The sequence below is a fragment of the Aptenodytes patagonicus genome, chromosome 1, assembly GCF_965638725.1.
Source record: "Aptenodytes patagonicus chromosome 1, bAptPat1.pri.cur, whole genome shotgun sequence".
Taxonomy (NCBI): Eukaryota; Metazoa; Chordata; class Aves; order Sphenisciformes; family Spheniscidae; genus Aptenodytes; species Aptenodytes patagonicus.
Window position 1 is genome coordinate 5,878,607 of NC_134949.1, and position 14,928 is coordinate 5,893,534.

General features: G+C 40.2%; 1 protein-coding gene across 11 annotated transcripts in view; it reads left to right on the forward strand.

Annotated features, from left to right (window-relative positions):
- Positions 1-14,928, forward strand: part of CELF2 (CUGBP Elav-like family member 2) — a 572,845-nt gene that overhangs the window by 366,032 nt on the left and 191,885 nt on the right. The window lies entirely within an intron of this gene.

A 14,928-nucleotide genomic window follows, 5' to 3' on the forward strand; every position in this document is an offset into this window, starting at 1 on the left:
ACTAAGCCAAAAAGGAAGCTCAGATAAAGGTTGTAGGTCGGAAAGAAACCTTCAGGAGCATGCTCGTGAAGTGAGGCGGTTCAAGAGAGGCTGCAGCTGTCACTTCCAGATCTAAGGAGCTGTGAGGTATTTCAACGATTTTCTTATTCTATCTTGTCTGAAAGATTCATTAGCAGAATAATGTGAAATTATGTCCTCTAGGGCATAAGTTCCTCTTTTTTTATTTTCTCCCCTCCTCTGTAAGTGTGGTAGGAGAAGTCTGCGCTCTGTCACATCGAGTCCTGGGTTCCTCTCAGATGAAGCCGCTTCGGCGCTGACTGACGCATGTCGTGAGGAGGAAGGGGGGACATTTTGTACAGGGAGGCTGCGTGCTCTTCAAAACACATTTGGGGCACAGCACTACGGTTTTTAAGGTTTTCTCTATTAGTAGGTGCATCTTGTGTTTTTTCACATGTGCGTTTTAAAAAGCAGGTCGCATGCTATTTCCTTCTCTGTCTCTTCGGTGTGCTTGTTTGGTGTTTAACTCCGTGCTGGCACAGTTATGATCCTCTCTAGGGGAGGGTAAAGATTAATCAAAAAGCACAGTAGCTTGCTGTCAATCTGTCCGGCAGGAGGGTTCGTGAGAGTCTTTTGTGAGGTTTTTAGTTTGTTTGGGAGGTTTTTTTGCTTTACGTTGTATAAGAAATAATAAGGAAGTGACTACCTGGGCAGGAATAAAAAGGCATTTAATTTAATCTTTCACTTTGTACGTTTTGCACTGCTTTTGTACCATCCATTTTTTTTTTTTTAATGCTGCATACATGTGGTTTAGCTTTGAGTGAAGAAATCGGTGGGCAGGCTGGCAGAGGGGAGCAGGAGAGAAACTTTTTGGGGGGTAGTTTTTTGGTTTAGGTAGACCAGTCTGGCTGCAAGCTGAGGCTGAAATTGCACAGGGCCCAATTAGTGCCTGTTACCTTTTCTGTTTGCTCTTGATTGGTTGCAGAGTCAGAGGTTTAATTAAGCAGAAATGGCGATGTAGAGTTAATGTTCATTATAACTAAAATCGAAACAGCTGTTTACCTCGCTGAAGCCTTGTGTGTTAACATCCATAAATCTCACCCCGAGGAGAGCTCAGAGGAACCATCCCCTGTAAAACACGCCTTTCCAGATATCGTGTCATATCATTTTACATACTCATTTTCGCAACATTTCCTAATCATATTAATTAACACATTAGGGTATAATTCTTATTGTCTACAGAAATTACTTCAATTAAAACTATTAACATATTATCATGATTGTTAATTATTACAACTTGCTTTGTTACTACTCAAAAACTACTCTAGCAAACCCGAATGTTTGAAATTAGCATAAAATTGTCATGTTTGCGCTTTTCCCTCTTAACCAGTGGGTCAGGTCTCACTGTAAACTTCCTGAATAATCTGTTTCTGTGCTGGGGTTTCTACAGAGAGAAGAGATGAGAGGGGCTGTGACTGTCCCACAAGATGAGGCTAAAAAGGGTTTGTCTTGATTAGCCTCTGTGGTGCCTAACAGACCGCTGTACAGGAACATATGGAAAGAGTAAATGCCACAGAGGAGCACAAGGCAGTAATGGATATAAATTGGCTGGTTTCATGCTAAAAAATTAGTAGGTTTTTTTTTCCTTGGTCAGAGCTGTGAGTTTTTTGGACTGGCTGTCTTGGAGGAGGAATGAAGGCAAGAGGCATAACTAGCTTTAATATTGAAGGTTGTTACACTCAAAATCTTTGTAAGATTTGGCAAAATGAAATGTGCCCTTTGTAAAGGCAAAATTTTATTGTTAGCGTAATTGAAATCTTAATGGTTTAATCAAAGAATTATTATTAGTCCAGGTCTACTTATTAAGGGAAAAGAAGGAATACTGTTACAAGGGGGAAAAGGCTTCAATAATAATACATTTTAAATTGATATACACACGTTTCCGAGTACCTACCCCTTTCTGTGGTGTCTTGCTCACCCTTACTCCATGGGTTGTGAGGCTGTTGGCTTTAATTTTTGGAGCTGGGGCGTGGTTATGGCAAGTTGTCAGGTACCAAGGTCTTCACTGGAAGGGGTATGTTGATAGTGGGGGTTTCTTCTTCCTCTTTGCCACGAGGAGCATGATGCTGATGGTGATTTCTTCCTTCTCACTCCAGGCTCTGCTTCTGGCTATTTTTATGTTTTCTAACATGCTTTTACACCTTGCTCTTTCTTCATTGGTTTGCAATACCGCATTACCCCTGGATTCAGCCTGTAGGCAATGTCTTAGATACGTTGGATGCTTTTTCTTACTTATCCCTAAAACCACAGGTTTGCATTTCTTTAGCCAGCTATAGGTGAATTTTTATAGCCCTGGGGTCTTGAGTGTCACTCTGTGCCCGGTCTGATATCGGCTCGTGCCTCCGCTCCTCTGCACTGTATCATGCGTCGCCTCTTCTGAGGCCTCCACTATGATACCATGTCTGTGTTCCTCCGCAGTCTGTCATTATCCTGGGATCCTAAGTATTTCATCCTATGTGGAGTAACTATCTGTTACTGCTGGCTGTATAAAAATTACACTTAAACCACATCATTATGCGAAGATAAGCAAAAGTAAAATAAATCAGGCAATAGCCACCTGGTCATTAGGAAAATTGCTGCTACAGCTAAAGCAGCTAAAATGAAGCTCTGGGCTGGAGTGTAGGCAAGCCTGACATGCCTGGGTCCTGAGGCCGTGCAGACTCAGCACAACGTCTGTGGCCTATTACTGGCACCGGCAACACTGTGTTTATTGGGCTACAGGGCTTGAACGTGGTGAATGAGATCATTATTTGGGTTTACCCATATTGGCTGGGGACCAAGCTCGGTGACATGGGATGGCCTTTCTGGTCTTAGGTTCCTAGCAACACCTTAAACTGTTGAAATAGAAAGGGAATACTTTGCCTTTACAGAGCAGATGTATATTGGCGTACTATCAGCAGACAAGTTGAACAGAAAACAAGAAAGTTGATCTAACTGAGGTAGATAATTGCTGGCATTATTCTAAGCCATATGTATTCTATTCATCTTCATGATATTGCTGTGAAAAAGCTGTTATCCTCCTTTACAGTTAGATAGTATTTATCTACAGTTGCCCTAGGATGCCTCTACAGTTAATGGAAAGACATTGCTACCTCCATTTTAGTCCACCTGAAGTCTGAATCGCCCTCTAAAATGATTATTTCTCTTCATGGACTAAATAGGGAATCCTGCACACATAGATTTATTAAATCTGAGCCAAAGAGATTAGAGATTTGTCTGCAGCAGATGAGTTTCAGAGCCTGTGCTTTCACAGCTGTTAGTAACTAGCTTAGCTTAAATTTATTTTGTATATGGTCTATATAGGCGACTGCTGTAGTTTAGATTTGTACTATTAGTATACCCCAAACGAGACATGTCCACAGGAAGTCTATGTCTGAGCGTGGAATTCAATTCTCATATTTCAGAAGAGAAGATAATGCCCTAATCAGTTCTTGTCCATGTAATGCAGTCAGTGGCACTACTCAATTCTTTTCAGTTTGGCTACCACTCCGAACCATCTGCTGGTGGCAGCCGTAAAGATGACGATATAATAAATTACTAGAAAAAGTTAAGATGCCTAACATCTGCTCTCCACCAAGCTTGAGCATCTTCCCTGTATTGATGTTCTGTCATCTCTTGACACAGTAAGAGAAGATGCCTGCTCTGAAGTTCTTGCAAATTCTAATCATTTGCAGCTGGACCTACATTCCAGGCATCCATCCTCTTGTGAATTTTCATCTAAACAGGGAATAACAATACAGAAGGGATAAGACAAGGGCAGAAGAACAAATAGTTTTTTAAAATACCTTAAGAAGTTCCTGGCCCAGGTGAAGGCTTACATCTACTCATTCTTTATTATGATTGATAAAGACATTCCTAATGATGGCAAGCAGAATTTTGCAAGACAGAAATAGAAACTGCTACCTCTTCAGAGCCACATGACTGTGCATCCTGGAATTACATTCTGCGTAATGTTTTAATCAAATAACAGTTTGCTTAGTAGCATGGACCACGTTGGTTAGTGCAAACAGAATGCAAACGTATTCTAGGTAAGATTATGCATCTCTGAAGGTGCTGGTAGGCAGGCACTGTTGAGAAAATATACACATAATATTTACTTAAAACGTTCCTGGAGCCTCCTTTGGTGTTATTAGTCTGTCATGAAAATCTGCAAACACACACTTATCAAAAACTCACTGCAAAACATTAGGCAGTTAGCAAAGTCAAATATAGAAGGGTGGATGTCATAGCAGAGCACAGTTAATGGTTGAGCTGTGACTTAACTTACATCCAAGTGCAAACATAATTAAATCAGAAAAATTCCTGAACCAAACGTATTCCTATGAGTCCTGTTCTGCCACAGATCTCGCATCCATCTGTCCATGAAAATCTATTCTTGCAGGTCTAGAATTAGAAAATGTTTCCCTGTTTTTTCCTTGTAACGGTAGTGTTCATCGTTCACTCTGCTGCTTCTCCTTGCCACTTTCTATCTCCTGATTAGACTTTGGGGCTGCTGGTTCGTGTTCCCTAGGACCAGCAAGTTTTTCCTGAGCTAGACCCAGTAGAAGCAGTAAGCAAGCTATATTTTAGCTTATGTGATTTGGCAAGCACCAGCTACGACGTGGTGACAGCTGAAATAAGGAGCCAGTAGGCTAGCAGCAGGAACCTAAGTAACAGAGAGCATCACGGTGATGATTAAACTGAGATTCCTGCCATCAGTGCGCCTGGACATCCGTCTAGGAACGGGCACTCAGGTTTATGTTATATTCTACCAGCCTGGAGAAATCCTGAGGGTTTACTCAGTTGAGCTGGTGTGTTTTGTATGGACCAGTGCTGTTTGGAAAAGGTGGGAGAGTACAAGTCCGTGTGTATGTGTGTGTCCCCAACTGACACGTTTAACCTAATGCGGAAAACAGAATTAAACCTGTAGCTGTCACTGTCTCATCCCAGCGTGGTGACCAGCTGTGACTGACTGGTTATAACAGGCTGTTTTCCTGTTTAAAGGTATTATTTATAGCGTTATCTTTTAGAGGAAGGTGTGAGACTGGTGTATTTGGCTGGATAGCAATGTCAGTATGTTCGTCTACTACAGGGTAGAGGTGATGTTTCTAATCAAGCTGGGGCTGAATGGACTTTCCAAGAGGAGCAAGGTGAGGTTTCTAAACAACTTAAAGGATTTGGTTCAGAACAGTCATTAATCAGTCATTAAAAAGCGATTGCAAATGCCATTACTTTCTGTCCATCTCTAGTGTTTCTCAAGCATGCCCCTGAAAGCTCGACACCATTCTGCAGGTTTAGCAGTAATTTGAATGCAACAAATTGTACCTGCAAAGCACAGATGTTGAAAGCTGAAAAATTTGAAGGTGCCGTATGTTTCCTGTAATTGAAAGCAGGTGCCCTGAAGGAAGCAGAGATTCTGTTTCACTTTATGAAGTATCTAGTTGGCAGAGCAAGCAAAAAATACCCTCTAAAGCTTCATTGACTAGGACTGGATAAACCAGAGTAAAGCTGTTGGTTTACAATAGCTCTGAGGGGCTCCAACAAGGGATCGAGGTCCTATTGTGTTGGGCACCATAGACAAAAGGAATTAAGTCGCAGAGTTCGGAGTACTGAATAAATTGAACTGCATGTATTTAAAGGATAGGATGAGGAGGAAGACCATGATAACCCTGCTTTGTGCAGCACTGAAAAACAGGTCCAGCATCTCCAGCACTTCGGGTCTATTCCGCTCTGCCTTGGGATGGATGCTGCATCCCAGGTCTGCGTCTCCCAGTTGTCCCACTTCTGAATACTTCTATTGTTGCTTCAGTGAACGCTCAGTATGGTAGGCTACCAATCTATCTTTTGCCTTAGTCATTGCATACAAAGAATCCAGGCCTAAAAGTGAATAAAAGCTATGAAAATTTATGCTTTCAAGGATGACTTTCTGGGAAACAGTCTGTAACGTGAAGCCTGCAGGATCATGAACAGGAGAGAAGTGCCTGGTGTGTCCTAGCTGTGGCTCTACCTGCAGATTTCACAAGGCTTTAGGGAGGGCTTTTTTGTGTGTCTGTGCCTCAATTTACTTACGGACAGTGGTAAAAGCTCTGAGGCTCCTCTGAGAATTATTCATTGATGTTTGTGGGGTTTTTTGTGTGGTTTGTGGTACTTTTAAGACATGCAAGAGCTAAATGTTATTACCCCATGGAATTTAGCTGAATTGCACTCAAGCTGAGCATAGCCTGTGTGTGTAGGTAGTATTTCATACTTAAAGACAGAAAAACAAAATAACAGAAAAGCATCCCAAAACATCAAAACTTACTAATGCTTCCAGCCAGCTTCGTAGTGCTGCAGGTTTGAGCGAGGCAGGACTATTTCCCCTTCTGTTCTGTGTTTCGGTAGCTGTAGCAAGTGTGGAAAGAGGAAACAACTTTGATCAAAACATTTTCCAGCTTTTTTTCTAATGAAACAGTGCCTGGCACAGTATCATTGTACAGTTATTTCATCTCCCCCAAAATACTTCCGTCAAGTTCTGAAAGTGCTGACTGACCTGTTTGCACCAGGCTCAGAGCTCTTGCTCTGAGTCTTCGACTGCCCTTTAAGGACTCTGCGGCACTTTCACGATGCTCTCTTTCTTTTTGGATTGCTCACAATTTTTACTTCCTTCTTCAGTAGCAGGCAGACATCTTCTAGGAATTTTTCTTCTTTAGCCTATCAAACTACCTGAAAGAAAGAAGAAATGTCTTTTGTCCACATTGTGAGAGAGACCGTAAATTTTGCTGAGAAAATTGAGAATTATGTTTACCACCTTTAACTAATGGCCAAGAATAGATAGGAAAACTTGTGCTCCCAACAAGTGGAGGAAAAGGCCTGATTTTCATTAGATATTAGTCAGGTTTTTATTCTTTTTGACAATCCCATTTAACTGACTTAATATTGGATCTCAATTCTAGCCAAAATTTTAAAAACTAGGAATTTAATGACCGTCCCCATCGTTTCTCTCACTATAGCTTCCTATACATGAAAGGTGAAAAACGTCAGTCAGACCGTACCATTTGGCATGAAGATGAATATAGGAGCTAAAGAGGATTTAAAAAATACATGATCTGGAGTTTGAAACTGAAGGTTGGGAGTTGAGTCCTGCTTTTATTCCTTTATCTGCTAGTGACCTAGCACTTCATCTCTTACGGGGTGTGTTTATAGATTTAATAGTCTTTTTGCTCTAGTGTATGGCAGTGGATAAAGTCCTGCAGGGGCTGAGTCAGATTTTAGGTAGTTAGAAGTGTCTGGGTGATGTTACTGCTCTCCCTAGAGGCATCTATGTGCAGCAAGTACCTAAAATAGGGTTAATGCTCTCCACACCTTGCAGAACCTGAAAGAAGTCCATTTACCCTAAAATCCTGCTAATGTCAAGGGAGAGGTAGGCATCCTTGGCAGGGCAGTCTGGTCCCCTTGCTTCTCATTATTGACTGTGGAAAGAAGGAGGATGGCTGGGTTACTAATGTGGTAGTTTCCGAGGCTTCTGAAGCTCAGTGAAATCAGTCTGAGCGTTAGTGCCTTAATTTTCCCATCTGTGAAACATAGGTTATGTCTCACAGCAGAATCATGATCCTTCTGTGTTCAAAATGCCTGGAGAAAGAAGGCAAAGTTGAAAGACAAGGTGGTATTCTGATCAGTGTGGTGTTTACTCTAAAAACTGCAAATGTACAGCCTGAAAGTATAGCACAGATACATACGTGGACATATATAGCATGAAAGTGTAGCACAGAAAAATAAATTAGCACTAGGTGTCTTATGAGCCATATTTCTTTGTGCAGTAATGCTTTTAGGTGTTATTCTTAGGCATCTCTGGAAAGCGGTTAAGTATTTCTAGTCAATCTTGGAAATATCCATTTTAATGTACACAGCAGAGGTGGGGGATCTTTATTTATGATTTGAATATCTGCAAGCAGTTAGGGCTCTGTGCATAGTCCCTCTGCATCTGCTGGCTTGCTATTCTCTGTCTTTAGCTGCTCACTTCTGTTAATTGAATTAACCTGTAAAATCAAATTTATATATACGTATATGACTTTTATTAGGCATCGTTAAACAGTCAGCAGACAGCAGTTAGCCAGCCTGCAGAATCGACCACTAGTTATTCTTACAAACATTATAACAAATGACAAATTTCTGAACTTCAGAGCTTTGTATGAAATGAAGCCTGTCTGAATAAGCCACATCTTTGTGTCATCCATTTGTCTTTCTCCAGAATCACACAAAACTCCTTTCTGACACGTATGGGCCTTCTACGCTTCCAGTGCCACATGTTTTACATTTTCCTTTGTCCGTCTTGCCAGCTATGTGGCCCCATAATAGGGTTTGAATTGTAGCGAAAGTATTAAGATACTCTCCATTTTTTTGACTGTCACGGTGATTAGATTTTGGGAAAATCTCATTGAGGATATAAAAAAAAAAATATTTCTTTTTTACTGTATTGACTCATATAGCTTAGAGATGATTTGTAAGTTTGAGCTGTCCACTGATGGTTCTTGGACTTTGAAGCACATCATTATATAGATAGTGTGGTGGTGCCTGACCATCTTATCTGGTTTTTAAGGTGCTGAAAATGTGGAGTTGAACCTTTGGAATCAAACTGGCCAACAGCTACAAGTTAGTAGCTTTTGTCTCAGGTTGTTTATAATTTGGTCTCTGTCTTTCAAGTTGCTTGGGCGGGAAGTGGTTCCAAACTACACATTTAGCATTCACTCATGGGGTTTTTCTTTCTTTGTCTGCAGTAACTTCTCCTATGGAAGCAGAACTAAAAGGTGTGTGAAAGGGTGACCTTATTAGCGCTCGCAGATCCTACACTGAATACCAAATTACTCTAACAGCACTTCCTTAGGGGCTGCTAAAAGTTTTCTGTAACTTCAACCACTGTAGGAGGTTTTATCTTCAAATCTATGTCACCTTGTTTTAGTTTTCTTTTTTATGGTTTTGTCATGTATATATAATATCAGCTCTTCTAGAAAACACAAGAATAACTTCCCTGTGTTTAAAGTACAAGCTGAGTTTGCAATTTGATATAACCTACATAGAGCTTTCTTTTCTGTTTTCAGGTACAGAAAAATCAAGTATCTACTTTCTTAGGATGCCTACGTTATCAGGCATAAAATATCCATCACTCATTCCTACACCCAGTATGTTGCCATATGCAGAGAGCAAAAATCTCAATCCCCAATTGCTGCAAATCACCATTTGTAGCAAAGTGGGACAGGCTTTCTGAATGAAATCTCAGATGATCTGGTCATGTTTAGCCTCTGCAAGAAAGCTGTTCTTCGCTAGTAGGTGGCTTATAATTTATCAAAACCAAAAGACTTTGATACTCTCTATCCTGTCACATAAGACTGAGCTGCTGCTGTGGTGCATGAGAGAAGGTTATGCTGCTCCTGGAAAAAGAATTCACTTTTTTTGTACTCTGATATTTCAGTTTCATCCCTTCATGGTGTGATGGCTTTCTGTTGTCACTTCTCATTTTTGGAAAGTATTGCTAAGTGCTGCTGCTGCTAGTAGTAATAGGGTCATGTGATAACTCGGGTTGGAAGGTCCCTCAGGAGGTCTCTAGTCCAACCTCCTGCTCAGAGCTGTGTCAGATGTGAGGTCAGACCAGGTTGCTCAGGGCTTGATACAGTTGGGTCTTGAAAACCTCCCAAGATGGAGATTGCATAGTGTTTCTGGGCAACCTGTGGGCAATGGTTGACTGTCCTCATGGGGAAAATATTTCTCCTTCTATCCAGTAAGATAGTCTTCTTTTAACTTATATATGTTGCTTGTTGTCTTCCCACCATTGTGCCATGCAAGGGACCTGGTCTCGTTCAGCCAGTAGAGGAGAAGGCTTCAGAGGAACCTTCACATACTTACGTGAGGCTACTGAGAAGACAGGGCCAAGCTCTTAAATTGGTAGATATTCCCGTAACATTTTATCAGTGAAGATTGGTCTGGAGTTGTTCACTCTTTGAAAAGTCTTCGGAAGAAGGTGTTTTAAAGAAAAGTGATATAGCTTCTGCTGATTGGCCGTGTGTGAATTTAAGGGATTCTGACCCTCCTTCTAGTCTTTGACGTAAGGAATCTGTTCTGCATTGCATGACATCTTGCCTGTCTCATGACTGACGTTGCATGCATTGCCTTAGTCTTCTGAGCATCCATAATCCATTGGCGGTCTCCTAATAGATGCAGTGAGACTGGTTCTGCTCCAGGTTTTCTAAACAGATATAACAGGTTTTCCCCCTCAATTGCTAACACTTACGTATGCGAAAATAATAATGATTGTCCCAATTTTTGCATATGTCTGAATTTTCTCTCCAATAGCTGTCTCACGTTAACTTATTGCCTGAAGTTATACAAATTACTGCTACAAATGGTTAACACTTAAGGAAATGGGGAAGTTGTTTGTTGTTCAGACAGTACCTATCAGTCTAGGTAGCAAGGATATGAAAACTTGTTTCATTGTAAGGCAGAGTAGCAGCCAAAGGCAAAGAATTGGTGTGTTCTAGCTATCTAATAACACTTTTTTTTTTTTTTAGTCTGCCAATAAATACACATCTATTTGAGTTGATTTTTTTAAAAAAACATTTGGGACTATGCTATTATTTCCTTGTTGTATATCTCCAGGTTTTTACATTTTTTTCCATATGTTAAGAGAGAAATGAAAGCGGATTACTAGACAGGGATGACTCTCTAATTTGTATGTCTAAATCTTACATGACCCTGTTCTCTCAGCATGGCAAATTACTTAGGTACTAACTGCATACCTAAATGAAACAAACTTCTGCTGTATTTTATTTCTGATCAGAAGAAACATGAGTGCATGTAGTTATTCAATGAAAAGAATATCCTTTCCAGTCCTTTCAAAGGACTTGCTACATTTCTCATTTTTGGGTGTTTGTTACTATTGCTAATATTACTTGCAGTGCCTCCCGAGCATACCTGCGGATTTCACAAAAACAGAACAACTTCTCATCTAAAAAAGTTTATCTTCTGAATCTGGAGAGTTACGAAAGTAAGGAGTGGGGAATAGAGAAAAGGGAGGATTTGAGGTTTTATGGGAAATTATTTTCCAGGTGAGAGACAGGGGACTTCTGTTCCTGGAGCAATGCTTAGTAGCTAGACTATGATCCTTTTTAACTTAAGATGTGACTAAAAATAAGAGGTTTAAATCTTTTTTGAAATCTATTTGAACTTCAGCACTAGCTGTATAAAAGCATATGAACAGCTTTACAGGACCAAGTTAAATGTCCACCTAACCTAGTAGCCTGTCTTCCACAGAAACCCATAGAAAATATATGAGTAAAAATAAGCAAAATAATGGTGAAAGTGCTCAGGGATTTTTTTTTTCCTGTAGGCTCTCCCAGATGTTTTCAAACTGTAACATGGTGACTTCCAAACCTGAAGTTGCACCTACATGTTTGTCTTAAATAGCCTTTGTTGGATTTCTTTTCCACCAGGGAACAATTCAGTGGGTTCTTCCAGGTCCTCATATACTGTGCGATTTTGAGAGAGAAGAGCTAGATATATCTTCATTATATCACTGTTTGCTGCAACGTTGTTATACCCTCCTGTACATTAATAGTGCTGAGCTATTAAAATCATCCCACACATTTTGTGTTTATGCCAGCATGGTGAATCAGAAGAACATCTGCCTGGGAGGCAGAAATGTGTTTTTAGGTATGAATGCGTAAACATGAAAACTCTACACCTTCTGATTTGAACTCACACCAGAGAGCACAGGAGAGACCTGTGAATGTCTGCGGCTGGGAACTGGCCCTTGTGCAAATCCTGTGAGAAGGTTGGAAGGGGTAAGGTGTCTGTCCACATCAGTGTTAATGAAGAAGAAAACTGGCAGAGCAACTGCTTCCTTCAAGAGTAAAGCTATGGGCGTCGTGACACTGAGATACACACGCTGTGTATTTTATTAGCATCCATGAACTACCTTGTCATTAATTTAGGTCACTGTTGCATTGCTTGAATTTAAGATTCAGCACAGGGAATATTTAAAGTAACATTGATCGTTCCCATTTATTTTTTTTTTTCAATGGCCTTTTTTTATTTTTGAAATATTTTATTTTTTTCCATTCAGGATGAATGGTGTATGTTAAGCATGGTGACTCCTGATTGGTATTCAGCTTGATGGCATTGATAACGATATACAATACAGGAAAAAGATAGCTTAAAAGAAGTGAGGAGCTCTTCTTGAACATTTTTACATTCAGAGAAGTGCAGCTACCTAAACTTCCCAGAACATACTGAGCTTTTCATAGAATCATTAAGGTTGGAAAAGACCTCTAAGATCATCAAGTCCAACCGTAAACTCGACACCACCATGCCCGCTAAACCATGTCCCCAAGCGCCTCATCTACACATCTTTTAAATACCTCCAGGGATGGGGACTCAACCACTTCCCTGGGCAGCCTGTTCCAATGTTCTAACTTCATAGGCTCAGGGGTCACAGTGATCCTCCTGTTGATACTATGGAGTTTGCTGGCAACTGACACCTCTGCAGAAAAGCAGGAATGTCAACTGATGGAAGCAGCATTAGCATCTTGACAGATGAGTGTTATAATGGCATCTTTAGACAGGTTTGGAAGTACAACAGAGCTCACGTGTTTCTTAAGGAACTTAATTTATGCCACAATGACCGGAGTTTTTAAAGTCTTGTTTTGAAAGGTACCTATGATAAAATCAGGTCTTCCAGAGTTGGCTGCACACCCTTTCAGCCCTGCACAGTGACAGGGCTCTATCACTCAGTTCTGCCCAGAGCTTGCATTATTAAGAGTAAGATGGACACAGAATTCTCTTTCCTCTGTAATCCTCCCCCCCACCTTTATCTTTTTAGGCATTTAAAAAAATTGTGTTATATACCAAAATAGAAACTTTATCAGAAACCTGGCAGATAAGAAATCTTACAGCCAGTGAAGATGCTGTACAAGCAGCAGAGTTGCAAGTGTTTAGCAACATCACAGTAGCCTTGTTCCACATTTGCAATTAATACACGTCTGTGTTTGCATTTGTTATAGGACTCTTGACAGCACCAACATAACAAGAAAAACGAACAACCTGAGTAATAAATCTCTGGAGGCATTCAGCAAGTGCCATAGGGCTCATTAATCTTGATTATTCCCCATAATAGATAACTTCACAAATCATCTATTCTCCCCAATCATGCACATAAGGATAATGTATATACAATAGTCTCCCGTACTGTAAAACCCCAAATAGAATTTCATTTTTAAAATATAAGTCTTGACAAATGCCAGACAAATATTTATAGAAAAGGAATGGGTATGAATAACAATGAACTGGACTGAAACAAGTGGGGCAGAGACTGTTGTGAAAAGAAGGTGACTTTTTTTCTGGTTTTTGGGTTTGGTTTGTTTCCCCCCCCCCCCCAGTCTATGATGTCTCTATTTGAATCAACGAATTCATTTATTTATAGCCTGAAGTAGGTGGGATTTTCTTCCTGAGAGTTTTGGCTAGGGAGATAAAGGAGTCTGCAGCTGCAGCCTTCATGCATGCTCTTTAAGGAATGTAGGCAGGGGAAAATAGGAGCCGTGGAGAAATATCCTGAATTCCAAACAATTTAGTATTTATAATTTACATCACCGATTCCTTATTTTTCTTGTACTCTTCCCAAAGCCTTCCTTTGAAAAGTGTCAAAGTTATCAAAGGAAACCACAGTTCTGATCTGATGTGGTCTACCTGTTTATCAGGTTTTCTCAACTGCAGCTTAAATATGCCAGTGCAGCATAAGAGATCTGTGAAAGACATCATATTTAGAGTAAGACTGTATATGATCCTTTCAGTAAGAATAACGGAGGTGCTTTAATACCCATAGCTGACACTGGACTGCAGGCTGTGCTCCAGCTCAGGAATACCGTGGTTATCTTAAAGCTAATTGTGCAAAGAAAAGAAAATATAGGAGACATATTAACTTTAAAAAATATATAAAATATTCTGGTTTTAATGCAATTAGTATTGAAAAAAGATAGGCAAGTGGAGTGAAGAGGAAAACAGAAGAACTTTTTTTTCCACAGAAGCGGACCAGTATCTTTTGTATCTTTGTAATTGTAGTGACCTTAACCTGATGCTTAAGAGTAACTTCTGCTGATTGAAGTTTCAGAAATGTAAAGCTGTATTCACAGCTGATCCTTCCTCTTACACAGTATAAATCATGAGATTTGATTGCTCTCATCTTTGCCCGCGTCCCCATTTTGCCACCTTTCTTCTCCCTCCCCCCATGTGTCCAAACACTCTCAAAACCCCAGGATTTTGTTCTGTGACCTGGGGCACCAAAATTGCAGTTTCGTGTGAGTGGAAAGGATTTTAAAAAGTAACAACTGAACTGCTTTGGGGAGGGTTTCCTCTTCTTATTCACTGTCCCTCTTCCACCCTTTGTAACAAGTACTCAGGATTCATTTTCCTTAAAATTTAATAGAAAAGAGAACATGTGTATCATCTTTCAGAGCTGAAACAAGAACAACCTGAGATTTGGATGCATTTCTTTTTCCAAGATCTGCTGTGCACATCACTTGAGCAATTCTGCTGCTTTAATTCTTTTGCATGTGAATGCAATACATATCTGTAAAGTATCGCAGTCCTTTAATAGCCCACATTGCACGTTGTGTCTCGGTTCCTAAATACATACACATTAATCATATCCACGGGTAAAATACCTTCTGGCACAGAGGTGAAAAATGGGTCTTACCTCTAAGAAGTTTTAAAAAGGGGAGAAAAAAAAAATTGAAAATGTTCACCATCTTATAAGTTTGATTAGATGGATTCAGGATCCTGTAGATTTGGCTTTTGTGTTTAGACCCATTTTTCTTCAGACCTCTGCAAAGAACTTTCTAAGACAGTGTCAAACAGTAGTGCATTTTGGCT